At 39.4% G+C, this 15,230-nt stretch overlaps 1 long non-coding RNA gene across 1 annotated transcript in view; it reads left to right on the forward strand.

Annotated features, from left to right (window-relative positions):
• The window catches only part of LOC134294048 (uncharacterized), a 39,690-nt gene extending 26,823 nt beyond the window's left edge, over positions 1 to 12,867 (forward strand). The window contains exon 2 of the long non-coding RNA XR_010001032.1: positions 12,384 to 12,867. This is a non-coding gene — a long non-coding RNA (uncharacterized LOC134294048). The remainder of the gene's footprint in view (positions 1 to 12,383) is intronic.
• Positions 12,868 to 15,230: the final 2,363 nt, after the last annotated feature.

Here is a 15,230-nt window from a genome sequence, read left to right on the forward strand (position 1 = left end):
TCTGACTGATGAGAGAAGGTCATCAACAGGTCAGGGTGACGGTCGAATCTCATCTCTCCACCTGCTCCTGCCCTCTGAGCCCTGGCATATGTTTGTATGGTTCTACGATTCTCTGACTCTAAGTTGGACACATACATGGAATGGTAGGATAACCGTATCTCTGGTTTCATGCCCACTCCCAATGGAAATCGTAGTGTTGGCTATCGAAAGATTTCAGACCCATTGCCATTTCATCATTTTCTACCCTCCCAATCATCATGCCAATCCCTTTATTCAGACATCATTGGGGAACATCGCTGGATTACAAACTGTGCCACGCTGACCAAACTAAACATTAAATATGAGTGGATTTCATGGAAATCATACAAATAAAAATGTATATTACTCTGGGCCCACTGAAAAGCCTCATCGATCACCTTGAATATCCTGTCTCCTGGCTGCTGTTATCTTCCAGCATGCGTAAAAGCGATGATGCCACAGTATTTCTGTCATTGCAAAGAGGCTAATAGCACATTTATAATGCCACCCATGGTATAATAGTATATGGTTTCGAAATCTCATTATCTGGGAACCATTTCCCCCCCTTGTTGATTGACTCTGATTTTCCAAAGGCTGTACTTTTGAAGCTTGTTTTCAACCCTAATTTTAGCAGTGCTTTCAGCTTCCCCCAGAATTGCCCAAAGTCAAGGACAGCTATGTTGTAATCAATGGCTGTTGACAAGCTCCTCTCCCTCGCAGGTGCTCCAGGTAAGTAAGAGGGGGAGGACGAAGCGAAATATTGTGGGACCAGGAAGATATAATGTCCCTGGGATGACAAATCCACGCCAGTGCATGCCATTGTGACACTCTTGCTGTCTTTGGCTCAACAAATAATAATAATAATAATAATAATAATAATAATAATAATAATAATAATAGGCATTGACAAAATTACGATCTGCCAACTGCAAAAGGCCACCCTACTGGGATCTGCACGCATCATCCGAAAATACATCACACAGTCCTAAACACTTGGGAAGTGTTCGACTTGTGATTTTGTGATACGAAATCCAGCATATCTATCTTGTTTGCTGTGTCATACAACAACAACAACAACAACAACAATAATAATTGATGTCGCCATCCCAGGTGACAGTCGCATTGACGAAAAACAATGGGAAAAACTCAGTCACTCTCAGGACCTCAAGATTGAACTTCAAAGACTCTGGCAGAAACCAGTGCAGGTGGTCCCGGTGGTGATCGGCACATTGGGTGCCGTGCCAAAAGATCTCAGCCGGCATTTGGAAACAATAGACATTGACAAAATTACAATCTGCCAGCTGCAAAAGGCCACCCTGCTGGGATCTGCACACATCATCCGAAAATACATCACACAGTTCTAGACACTTGGGAAGTGTTCGACGTGTGATTTTGTGATATGAAATCCAGCATATCTATCTTGTTTGCTGTGTCATAATAAAATAATAATAATAATTGCAAGGAAACCGACGAAATCATTGATCATCTCCTCAGCTGCTGTAAAAAAATCGCACAGACAGACTACAAGCAGGGGCACAACCATGTGGCCCAAATGATTCATTGGAACTTATGCCTCAAGTACCACCTCCCAGCAGCAAAGAACTGGTGGGATCACAAACCTGCAAAAGTCTTGGAAAATGAGTACGCAAAGATACTGTGGGACTTCCGAATCCAGACTGACAAAGTTCTGGAACACAACACACCAGACATCACAGTTGTGGAAAAGAAAAAGGTTTGGATCATTGATGTCGCCATCCCAGGTGACAGTCGCATTGACGAAAAACAACAGGAAAAACTCAGCCACTCTCAGGACCTCAAGATTGAACTGTAAAGACTCTGGCAGAAACCAGTACAGGTGGTCCCGGTGGTGATGGGCACACTGGGTGCCGTGCCAAAAGATCTCAGCCGGCATTTGGAAACAATAGGCATTGACAAAATTACGATCTGCCAACTGCAAAAGGCCACCCTGCTGGGATCTGCACGCATCAGGGAGAAAGTTACATACATTGTGATCCAGGTTTTCTTCCAGGTTTGTTTGCTTTCCTTTCCCTCCTCCAGCTTTTGCTGAAGTCACTCAATGTCTCCAGCTTTGTTTTTCTCCTGACTTTCCTTAAAAAATTGATTTCTTTGGGGAGGAGAGGCGGGGATGTTTAGTGAATGATTATTGCTGGTTGTCATGTGGATCTGTACAGAGAAATGACAATATAATATATTACTGTGCCCGGTGTCCTTGTTATTCCTGTTTTGCTCATTTGGTAGAGGAAAAACCCCACAATAACATAGCATGAGAACAACAATGAACAACATTACTTGTTAATGGCTGAGTTTTTAAAGGAGTTTTCATGGGTAGCTTGAAAATACTGTTGAAATAATTATGTTCCATGGGAATACTGCTGAAATGATAGAAGTCAATTGTATTTACCATATTACATGCGTCTAATACGCACTCAAAAATTAGATGGATGAATATTTCCAAAAGTTGAAGGAAATGATCCGTTGTTATCTTGTGTCATTGTATAGAGAATTCAAGGAGATAGCTCTTGTAGTCTTTAAAAATGTTGTTTATAAAAACTTTGAAAATTCCCCCAAAATTTGTAGATGAGTGAAACATTCTGAAACATGAGGACTCTGCCGCTTGCGCATCAACGAGCGTGGGGGAAAGTTGAGTGCGGGGATTTTGCTGGTTGAGGACGCAAGCGGCCGAGTTTTGTGGGGAAGGAGTTGCCTTCTTGACAGCCGTGACCTAAAGAAAGCGGCAGCTTTTTTGTTTTTTGTTTTCTGCTTTCTGCCCAAAAAGGCAACAAACCAGACAAAGAACATAATTTCAATGGATTATTGTTTCATCTGGGATTGTAATTTGGATACAGTCCCGGATCTGGGTAACCAGATATAATTTAATTACATTCTTCTCTATTTCCCTGACGGAACTCAGAACCAGCCGGTCACTCCTTCCCGCAGCTGGGCATCGTCGCCAAGTGCTTCATTGAGGATGCAAGTGGCAGAGTTTTGTGGGGAAGGAGTTGGCAAACTCATTCATCGCTATGATAAGTGCCTAGATTTGAATGGTGACTATGTTGAGAAGTAGTATTTGGGTGTGGCTTTCAACTGCACATGGTAAATGTTTTCTCCTATACTTTTTGAGGATGCAAGCGGCAGAGTTTTGTGGGGAAGGAGTTGCCAAGCTCATTCATCGCTATGATAAGTGCCTAGGTTTGAATGGCGACTATGTTGAGAAGTGGTATTTGGGTGTGGTTTTCAGCTGCATATGGTACATATTTTCTCCTATACTTTTTGAGGATGCAAGTGGCAGAGTTTTGTGGGGAAGGAGTTGCCAAGCTCATTCATCGCTATGATCAGTGCCTAGGTTTGAATGGCGACTGTTGAGAAGTGGAATTTGGGTGTGGCTTTCAACTGCATATGGTAAATATTTTCTCCTATACTTTTTGAGGACGCAAGCAGCAGAGTTTTGTGGGGAAGGAGTTGCCAAGCTCATTCATCGCTATGATCAGTGCCTAGGTTTGAATGGCGACTATGTTGAGAAGTGGTATTTGGGTGTGGCTTTCAACTGCATATGGTAAATATTTTCTCCTATACTTTTTGAGGATGGAAGCGGCAGAGTTTTGTGGGGAAGGAGTTGCCAAGCTCATTCATCGCTATGGTAAGTTCCTAGATTTGAATGGCGACTATGTTGAGAAGTGGTATTTGGGTGTGGCTTTCAACTGCATATGTTAAATGTTTTCTCCTATACTTTGTTCATTTTTAATTCCAAAACGTAATCTACTTTCTGGATAGCCCTCGTACTAGGGAAATCTGCAGTGTCATATAATGCCATTCCAAATTGCTTGCTAAGAAAACCAGTTTCTCCAAAAGCACAGAAAGAACAGGATGATATTTAAAAAGTGGCAAATAATTTCACCTACCCTACTAATGAAAAAGTGCTACCGTTTGATCCTCATATGCCCCATCTACACAGCCGTTATAATGCAGATTGAACTGGAGGATATGGCAGTGTAATCTCTTATAATGCAATTGATCTGGATTATATGAATCTACAGTCTCATATCATCCAGTTCAATGCAGGAAACCTGCATTCTGAAACTGCATTATATGGCAGTGTAGGTGGGGCCTCATATAATCCAGTTCACTGCAGTTCAGTCTGCATTATATGATTTTGCACTGACCATCTAATGCAGTTCAATCTGCATTATATAGCAGTTTGCATAGGGCCATAGTCTTGGTTCTCTTACAGGCCCATCTACTGCCATATAGACCACTATCAGATCCCAGATTTTCTGCTTTGACCTGGATTATATGGCAGTGTAGACTCATATAGTCCAGTTCAAAATAGATAATCTGGATTATATGGCAGTGTAGATCTAGCCTTACAGTCTGGTGCAGAAGTTCTTCTGGAGACAATTGAGGGTTTCTATGGAATAATAATGTATATACTCGAGCATAAGCCTAGTTTTTAAGACTGAAAAAGCCCCCCTCGGCTTATACTCGGGTGAGAGTCCTGGTTGGCTTATATTTGGGTCAGCTTATACTCGAGAATATATGGTACATTTATTATTTTTCTCTATTATTATTGGTATTATTACATTTATCATTTTTCTCTATTATTGTTGCTACTATTACATTTATTTTACTCTATTTTTTATTATTACAGTAGAGTCTCACTTATCCAACATAAACGGGCCGGTAGAACGTTGGATAAGTGAATATGTTGGATAATAAGGAGAGATTAAGGAGAAGCCTATTAAACATCAAATTAGGTTATGATTTTACAAATTAAGCACCAAACATCACGTTTAACAACAAATTTGACAGAAAAAGTAGTTCAATACAAAGTAATGTTATGTTGTTATTACTGTATTTACGAATTTAGCACAAAAATATCACGATGTATTGAAAACATTGACTACAAAAATGCGTTGGATAATTCAGAATGTTGGGTAAGTGAATGCTGGATAAGTCAGACGCTACTGTATTAGTACATTTATTATTTCACTCTGATCTTCTTCTTCTTCTTCTTCTTCTTCTTCTTCTTCTTCTTCTTCTTCTTCTTGCATTTATTATTTTACTCTATTTATTATTACATGTATTATTTTCCTGTATTTATTATTATTATTGTTATTATTATTACATGTATTATTTTATTCTATTATTATTAAAAGGATAAATAAGCACATTTACATTGAAGAAGATGAGAATCATGATTTGATCAGAGTTGGACAGTCTTCTCTTAAATTTGAGCTTTATGTAAATATTCAAAAACATTTAACCTACTGATGCCGCAATTAATGTAATTTTATTGGTATCTATTTTTATTTCTGAAATTTACCACCCTCGGCTTATACTGGGGTCAATGTTTTCCCAGTTTTTTTGTGGTAAAATTAGGTGCCTCGGCTTATATTCGGGTCGGCCTATACTCGAGTATATACGGTAATCTGTTTGGGGAAAAGTTTCTCCCTAAATCTTTTATCAAGGGACCAGAAAGAATCACAGCGAGGCATGCAGGAATCAATTGTCCCAATGCAAGGCCATATATTTGTATGTGTGTATGCATTTTGAGGAGGTGAGTGGACAATTCTTATATTATTATTATTATTATTGACACAACGACGTTGTATGACACAGCAAACAAGATAGATATGCTGGATTTCGTTTCACAAAACCACAAGTCGAACACTTCCCAAGTGTCTAGGACTGTGTGATGTATTTTCGGATGATGTGTGCAAATCCCAGTAGGGTGGCCTTTTGCAGTTGGCAGATTGTGATTTTGTCAATGTCTTTTGTTTCCAAATGCCGGCTGAGATCTTTTGGCACGGCACCCAGTGTGCCCATCACCACTGGGACCACCTGCACTGGTTTCTGCCAGAGTCTTTGAAGTTCAATCTTGAGGTCCTGATAGCGACTGAGTTTTTCCTGTTGTTTTTCGTCAATGCGACTGTCACCTGGGATGGCGACATCAATGATCCAAACCTTGTTCTTTTCCACAACTGTGATGTCTGGTGTGTTGTGTTCCAGAACTTTGTCAGTCTGGATTCGGAATTCCCACAGTATCTTTGCATATTCATTTTCTACGCATAATAATAATTTCATTATTATTATTATTATTATTATTATTATTATTATTATTATTATTATTATTTGACACAGCAAACAAAATAGATATGCTGGATTTCATTTTACAAAATCACTATTTTTATCTATTTTTATTTCTGAAATTTACTACCCTTGGATTATACTGGAGTCAATGTTTTCCCAGTTTTTTTGTGGTAAAATTAGGTGCCTCGGCTTATATTCGGGTTGGTTTATACTCGAGTATATACGGTATATTACAATAACTCAATCCGATGTGCAACTAAAGGACACACAGTTCTTATATATCAATTTTAAAAGCCCAGCTGTTGAGATCTTCCTTAGAGATCGGGAGTTATTCCTCTTTTTCCTTCCCAAAAGCCTTGTTGCTGTCATTCAGCAATTTTAAAATCAAAGTCAGCTGAGACGTGGCCCCATTCGTTCACTCCTTGGAGATGCTTAAAGGTCTCTTCCGTTTGTTTACCCAGAATGAAAAATTAGCTGATGACATTGAAATACATTTTGTGTTCAATTAAAAAAAAAAACACCCTGAGATGGATTCCAATTCTTTTCCCAAGACCTCCCTCTCCCAGACCAACTTTTTCATTTTTGTACCTTATTCTGTTCACTAATTGCTTTGAGACTTGCGATGCTTGTGACAGACATTATGATGGAATTTACAATGTAATATTTCTCCTTGCTGCCGCTTCTTTGTCTCCTCTCCTGCGACAGGTAGGGACGTTAAAAATGTCAAATGTCTGCAAGATAATCAAGATGAAATGTTACCAAAATGTTGATCTTCTCAAAGTTCTCCATTATTTAACAGAATCCTCCTCTCCGGAGACAGTGGGCAGCTTTTTCTCAGCTGGTCTTTATGGCTGTCTCTTTGGAGGGCAACCGAGCTGACCTGAAAGCTCCATAATACTTACCTATGAAGCTGCAAATAGGAAATGTTACACAACTGAACAATTAGCAACCGCTGAGAAAGAGCCTCCATAGGGTTTTAAATTCTTTAAAAATATATTTATTTGCTAAGTTTATTTATTTATTTATTTATTTACAGTATTTATATTTCGCCCTTCTTTCTCACCCCGAAGGGGACTCAGGGCGGATTACAATGAACACATATATGGCAAACATTCAATGCCAACAGACAAACAACATACATTAGACAGACTCAGAGGCATTTTTAACATTTTTCCAGCTTCACGATTCCGGCCACAGGGGGAGCTGTTGCTTCACCGTCCAGTAGTGGCTGTACTTCCTCATTCCTTTCCTCGTGTTTTGCTGGCAGTTTTATGGTGTTGTAAATTAGCCTCCCGCATAAAGCGTCCCTAAATTTCCCTAATTGACAGATGCAACTGTCTTTCGGGGCTGCATAGGTCAACAGCAAGCCGGGGCTATTAATGGTCGGAGGCTTAACCCGTCCCGGGCTTCGAACTCATGACCTCTCGGTCAGTAGTGATTTATAGCAGCTGGTTACTAGCCAGCTGCGCCACAGCCCGGCCCCAGGTTTGGCACGCTGCAAGTAATACGTATTACAGAAAAAGAAAAGGCAGAAGGGAGTTGAAACAAAGGAATATACAGTACAATTCCTGTATCCGTGAGGATAGGGCCGGGCTGTGGCGCAGCTGGCTAGTAACCAGCTGCAATAAATCACTGCTGACCGAGAGGTCATGAGTTCGAAGCCCTGGTCGGGTTAAGCCCCTGACCATTAAATAGCCCGGCTTGCTGTTGACCTATGCAGCCCCGAAAGACAGTTGCATCTGTCAAGTAGGGAAATTTAGGTATGCTTTATGCGGGAGGCTAATTTAACTAATTTACAACATCATAAAACTGCCAGCAAAACACAAGGAAAGGAATGAGCAAGTACAGCCACTAGTGGACGGTGAAGCAACAGCTCCCCCTGTGGCCGGAATCATGAAGCTGGAAAAAAAATGTTAAATGCCTCTGTGTCTGTCTATATATGTTGTTTGTTGGCATTGAATGTTTGCCATATATGTGTTCATAGTAATCCGCCCTGAGTCCCCTTCGGGGTGAGAAAGAAGGGCGGAATATAAATACAGTAAATAAATAAATATGTTCTAAGGGCCTGCACAGATATCTGAAACTATGGAAAAACTGTGGATTTTGACTATATTGAGCTAGAAGCGTACAGTGGATATTAGGCTTGTGCAATCCAGGTAAACCTTGACCCATTTCATGTCCCGGCTTTTGGTGGGGCCCTGATCCGGGTTTTTTTTGGAAATGACACATGAATTACAAACAACATTTCGCACAGCCCTAGGAAATATCCTTTCCAGGCCTACTGTGATTTGGAATGTTATGTTGGAATAAGGATGAAGGAGACAGTAAGGACTATAGTGTGAAGAAGACACATAGGAAAAATAGTTAAGGGAAATTGTATATGGACTGAGAGGAACCTAGGGATGATCATGTTGTTATTTAGTGTGTCCGTTTGCTTGTTAGTTATATTCATATCCCACCTCTATATACAGTAGAGTCTCACTTATCCAAGCCTCGCTTATCCAAGTTTCTGGATTATCCAAGCCATTTTTGTAGTCAGTGTTTTCAATATATCATGATATTTTGGTGCTAAATTCGTAAATACAGTGATTACAACATAACACTCCTGCGTATTGAACTACTTTTTCTGTCAAATTTGTTGCAGAACATGATGTTTTGGTGCTTAATTTGTAAAATCATAACCTAATTTGATGTTTAATAGGCTTTTCCTTAATCCCTCCTTATTATCCAAGATATTTGCTTATCCAAGCTTCTGCCGGGCCGTTTAGCTTGGATAAGTGAGACTAATGAATAATAAAAGTAATAATATAATAGTAATAATATGATAATATACTACAATAATAATAGAATGATATAATAATATCATATATCATATATCATATTTATATACACACACACACTAGCTGTGCCCGGCCACGCGTTGCTGTGGCGAAGTATGGTGGTATGGGAAATAAAGCTTTTCCTTAATCCCTCCTTATTATCCAAGATATTTGCTTATCCAAGCTTCTGCCGGGCTGTTTAGCTTGGATAAATGAGACTCTACTGTATTGTCCAAGCCCTAGGAATTTTACATAGAAAAGAAATGGTCACTGCACAGCCAGAGGCAGCAACAGTGGCAGCAAGACGAATAAAATTATTATTATTATTTTGACATTTTTGGCATTAAATTCTACCAGAAACAAACACCTTGATTTCTTCTCCCCAAGACAGGCTCCTTATTATACCCACTACACACACGGCTATTTTATCTTCCCCTCTTTTCCCCCAGCAATGTTTCTCCCCGAAGAGTAATCAGTCAACGATATTCTGCTCATAAAATGCGCTACTATTGCTGAACACGCTGCTCTTGACTGACAACATTATCCATCATATTTACTTCACCGCAAGTGCCTTTTGTCTCAACTGTGTCTGGCCCCACGTCCTTGCATGGATGCTCTTTTCAAACTACTGTTTGGAGAATCTTCCCTCCCCATGATTTAGCTTTTTGGTGCATCTACACCAAGCATGGGCAAGCTTCAGCTCTCCAGGTGTTAGGAATTGTGGGAGTTGAGGAATATAAATAAAGTGTTGTTATTATTATTATTATTATTATTATTATTATTATTATTATTTGTATGACACAGCAAACAAGATAGATATGCTGGATTTCGTTTCACAAAATCACAAGTCAAACACTTCCCAAGTGTCTAGGACTGTGTGATGTATTATTATTATTATTATTATTATTATTATTATTATTATTATTATTATTATTTTATTGTATGACACAGCAAACAAGATAGATATGCTGGATTTCGTTTCACAAAATCACAAGTCAACACTTCCCAAGTGTCTAGGACTGTGTGATGTATTATTATTATTATTATTATTATTATTATTATTATTATTATTATATTATTATTATTATTATTATTATTATTATTGTATGACACAGCAAACAAGATAGATATGCTGGATTTCGTTTCACAAAATCACAAGTCGAACACTTCCCAAGTGTCTAGGACTGTGTGATGTATTTTCGGATGATGCTTGTAGATCCCAGTAGGGTGGCCTTTTGCAGTTGGCAGATCATAATTTTGTCAATGTCTATTGTTTCCAAATGCTGGCTGAGATCTTTTGGCACGGCACCCAGTGTGCCCATCACCACCAGGACCATCTGCACTGGTTTCTGCCAGAGTCTTTGCAGTTCAATCTTGAGGTCCTGAGAGCGGCTGAGTTTTTCCTGTTGTTTTTCGTCAATGCGACTGTCACCTGGGATGGCAACATCAATGATCCAAACCTTTTTCTTTTCCACAACTGTGATGTCTGGTGTGTTGTGTTCCAGAACTTTGTCAGTCTGAATTCAGAAGTCCCACAGTATCTTTGCGTGTTCATTTTCCAATACTTTTGCAGGTTTGTGATCCCACCAGTTCTTTGCTGCTGGGAGGTGGTACTTGAGGCATAAGTTCCAATGAATCATTTGGGCCACATAGTTGTGACTCTGTTTGTAGCCTGTCTGTGCAATTTTCTTACAGCAGCTGAGGATATGATCCATGGTTTCGTCAGTTTCCTTGCACAGTCTCCATTTTGGATCATCGGCTTATTTTGCGATCTTGGCCTGAATTGCCTTTGTCCTGATGTCTTGCTCCTGGGCTGCAAGGATCAGGCCTTCTGTCTCCTTCTTCAGGGTCCCATTCGTGAGCCAGAGCCAGGTCTTCTCCTTATCAGCTTTTCCTTCAATTTTGTCAAGGAACTTTCTATGCAATGTTTTGTTGTGCCAGCTGTCAGCTCTAGTTTGTAGTGCGGTTTTCTTGTACTGATTCTTTGTCTGCTGTGTTTTGAGGATTTACTGATTTTTGACTTCAATCAAAGCAGGTTCTTCACTTTGCTTTACATATTCTGCCAGGGCATGAATATGCTTGTTTATCATCATCATTATTATTATTATTATTATTATTATTATTATTATTATTATTGAGAAGGGAGGGGAGATTTTGCACATGACTATGAGCTAATTGTGTAAACTGTTTTTCCACTATTTTTCTTTTCAAAGGAAGTTATGAACAAGTTTTAGTAAATTTCCCTCTTTTCCAAGAACGTCTTTGAAAAATGCTGTTTTAAAGACTTTTTGCAATGTGGGGCTTATTCTTTGTAACATTTGCACATGGTTGTCTCAAACAGGAAACAAAGCGCTATTTCGTGCTCAGAGAATGCTGTTTCATGTTCAGAAGAACCACACACAATTTTTATACATAAACCACCTCCCCATTACAACCTTATCTACACAAGATACATTTTTCTGTGCAGAAACTAATACTTAGGCATAAAAATATCACTTTCCATACATAAAATCCTGTTCCCGTTGCAGAAATTAATAAAAAATATCACATTCCATACAGAAAATCCTGCTGCCTTTGCAGAAACTAATAAAAATATCACATTTCATGCAGAAAATCCTATTCCCTTTGCAGAAAATGTTATTCTCTGCTCCAATTAACCATGTGCGAATTTTTCGCAGAGTAAGTCCCGAACTGCAGAATTCTTCTCAGTCTAGGATTCTTTATATCTTTTCAATAATTGAAAAGGACGCTTTTTTTAAATCTTTTCCCAAATATTCTTGAGCATTTTTTCCATCTCTGCTCTGAGCACTTTGGGGGAAAAAATGAACAAGACAAACGGTAATGATAGAGTAAGGGAACAGGATGCCAAAGAGATGATAAATAATGACATTCAAAACAAGAAGAAGGATTTGTTTCTTTATATTTCCTATTTGTTCTGTCCTGACTTGGTTGCATCCCGTTCTGAGAAAAATATAATTATCCTGAAAAATTATTTTTCAGTCTGGGAAATAACTTTGTTGAGACAAGAAAACACTTGCTCACGGCTGACACAGCCAGCTTTATTCAGTTGTCTCTCCAGACTTATCTTTTGTTTCAATCAATTTTGTGCTTCACGGGAAGCTAGAGACACTTAACGTGTTTTCAGCAGTCACTGAACAATCTGCTTTTAAAAGAAATAACCCCAAATCCTTTGCATTGTGTCTATTCCCCACTTCCAAACACCTGTGAATATACTGCCAGAGAGGGAAAACATTTAGATACAATCAAAGGAGAAAAAGATTGCTGTGAATTGTTGAATTTTTTGAACTCTGCTTACTGATAAAGGCTTGGTTCGTGCATGTATTTAACGATAAAATATCACTGTACGCAAAGCACAGTAAACTACTCTTGAACAAAGGATGAAATAAGGTAAATAACTGGCAATTATGTCTGTTCCAGGGCTCTGAAAGAGAAACATTCGATGGCCCAATGCTTCATGGTTGGAGAACGTGGCAGAGCAAAGCAGAACAGCTACAAGTACGTGAATACGCAATGATTTAATCGCGTGAACAATTGACATTTTAAAAATCATTGTCATGAAATGTATATGCTTGACAGAGCTGAAATACCTAGTGCTAGTAAGGAGTATGCGTTGTAAAGAAGGAAGACATTTTAACTGTGAAATTACCTGTCTCCATTTTGGTATTTTCTACATTTTGCCCGGGATCTATGAATTTAGTCCCCTGATTTTAATATTGCTTGATTCATGCTCATTTTAATGATTGTTTTTATTGATGTTGATGTTTTTATTAGGTTAATTGTGTTATGGTTTTGTGATTGGTTTTTTGATTGTTGTATTGGGCATGGCCCCATGTGAGCCGCCCCGAGTCCCTTCGGGGAGATGGGGCGGGGTATAAAAATAAAGTTATTATTATTATTATTATTATTATTATTATTGACACAACGACGTTGTATGACACAGCAAACAAGATAGACATGCTGGATTTCGTTTCACAAAACCACAAGTCGAACACTTCCCAAGTGTCTAGGACTGTGTGATGTATTTTCGGATGATGCGCAGATCCCAGCAGGGTGGCCTTTTGCAGTTGGCAGATCGTGATTTTGTCAATGTCTATTGTTTCCAAATGCCAGCTGAGATCTTTTGGCACGGCACCCAGTGTGCCCATCACCACCGGGACCACCTGCACTGGTTTCTGCCAGAGTCTTTGAAGTTCAATCTTGAGGTCCTGATAGCGGCTGAGTTTTTCCTGTTGTTTTTCATCAATGCGACTGTCACCTGGGATGGCAACATCAATTATCCAAACCTTGTTCTTTTCCACAACTGTGATGTCTGGTGTGTTGTGTTCCAGGACTTTGTCAGTCTGGATTCGGAAGTCCCACAGTATCTTTGCGTATTCATTTTCCACGACCTTTGCTGGTTTGTGATCCCACCAGTTCTTTTCTGCTGGGAGGTGGTACTTGAGGCATAAGTTCCAATGGATCATTTGGGCCACACAGTTGTGCCTCTGTTTGTAGTCTGTCTGTGCAATTTTCTTACAGCAGCTGAGGAGGTGATCAATGGTTTCGTCAGCTTCCTATTATTATTATTATTATTATTATTATTATTATTATTATTATTATTATTATTCTGATGGCCTGATGAGATCATCTAGATGGCCTTCGAGGGTTCCTTTCATTACCAATGGTCTTATGAGACCATCTAGATGGTCTTTGGAGGTCTCTTTGCTTACCTATGGTCTTATGAGATCGTCTAGATCAGGGGTCCCCAAACTAAGGCCCATGGGCCGGATGCAGCCCTCCAAGGTGATTTACCTGGCCTCTGTCCTAAACTTTAGACTTAGGGTTGACCTAACTCTGAAATGACTTGAAGGCACACAACAACAACAATCCTAATTTTGGACTATTTCATCATAGTCTGGCCCCCCAACAGTCTGAGGGACTGTGAACCAGCCCTCCACTTAAAATGTTTGAGGACCCCTGCTTTAAATCACTCACAGAATATTTACTTTCGGACATTCAAAGCAGACTCGTGAAGCAGACACCGGCGTGTTGATTTATGGGAGGAAGGTTATCCTCTCAGCACAAAGAGATAAAAGTTTATTCATTAAACCAAAGTGTAGATTCTGCAAAGACGGGGGAGTCTGCTGTTTTGATGGGTTTATTAATTTTTTGTTTGGTTTTCTTTCCCAACATGCATCCTTGTTTAAACCCTTGGCCACATTTATTGAGCCATTCTCCTTTTATTAGCTTTTAATGGGTTTGGAGTCCACACATGCTCAAGGAAAGCACAAAACCATTCATCACAGCCATCATATCTTTAGGAGCATTGGACATATAGTTTCTTATGTTTTTTTTCCTTTTAAATATTTTTCCTTCCAGTTAGGTGGCTTTTATATTGCTTGATGTGGTCTGTCCTGATGTAATTTGTTTGTACGAGGGTTGAATGAAAAGTAATGCCTCCACCTTTCTTTACTTGGGTTTGGATGAGAATATTTTAATAAATCAAATGCAGAAATAATCCTTAGAATGTGCTCTTTAACTACCACTATTCACTTTTCCACACTCAGTTGACACTCAGTTTCCGCAACCAGTGTCTCACAGTGCCCATTGTGCACATATCTTCCGATAGCCAAGCCAAGCAATAATATGACTTACATATTCTTGTGAAATGCCGATGATGCTTGAAATTTCTCTCTGAGTGATACGACGATCGTCCTGAATCAATCTGTCAACCTTTTGCTTGTGAAACTCGGTGGTTGCTGTCACAGGACATCCAACTCTTTATTTGTCATACAAGTCAGATGTTCCCACCTCAACATCTTCAAACTTACTCACCCAATGACACACAGGACTCACATCAACACAATCCCCATAAACAGCTTGAATTCTCTGATGTCTCTCCTTTGGAGTGACACCTTCTGCTGTCAAGAATTCAGTGACTGCACGTTGCTTAAGTCGCATTGACCGACCGTCTGTGCAGGGTTGCATACTTCACACTTTAACAACACAACCGTTCAATGCTAAGACTTCCCGCCAAATGGAACTGTAGAGGAGAGTCTACTGAACAAGCCGGTATCCGCCGCATACCGGTACGGTCATCTGTTGAGGAGTTACGGAGTTACTTTTCATTCAACCCTCGTATTTCTTTCTTTTTGGCATTGCATGTTTGCCATACATGATAGAAACCGCCCTGAGTCCCTTTGGGGATATATATTGGCCTACAAATATTAATATAGTATTTTTGTTATTATTGTTATTGTTGTTCATGTTATTCATGGACCTCAA

Source organism: Anolis carolinensis, unplaced genomic scaffold (assembly GCF_035594765.1).
Source record: "Anolis carolinensis isolate JA03-04 unplaced genomic scaffold, rAnoCar3.1.pri scaffold_12, whole genome shotgun sequence".
NCBI classification, from domain to species: Eukaryota; Metazoa; Chordata; class Lepidosauria; order Squamata; family Dactyloidae; genus Anolis; species Anolis carolinensis.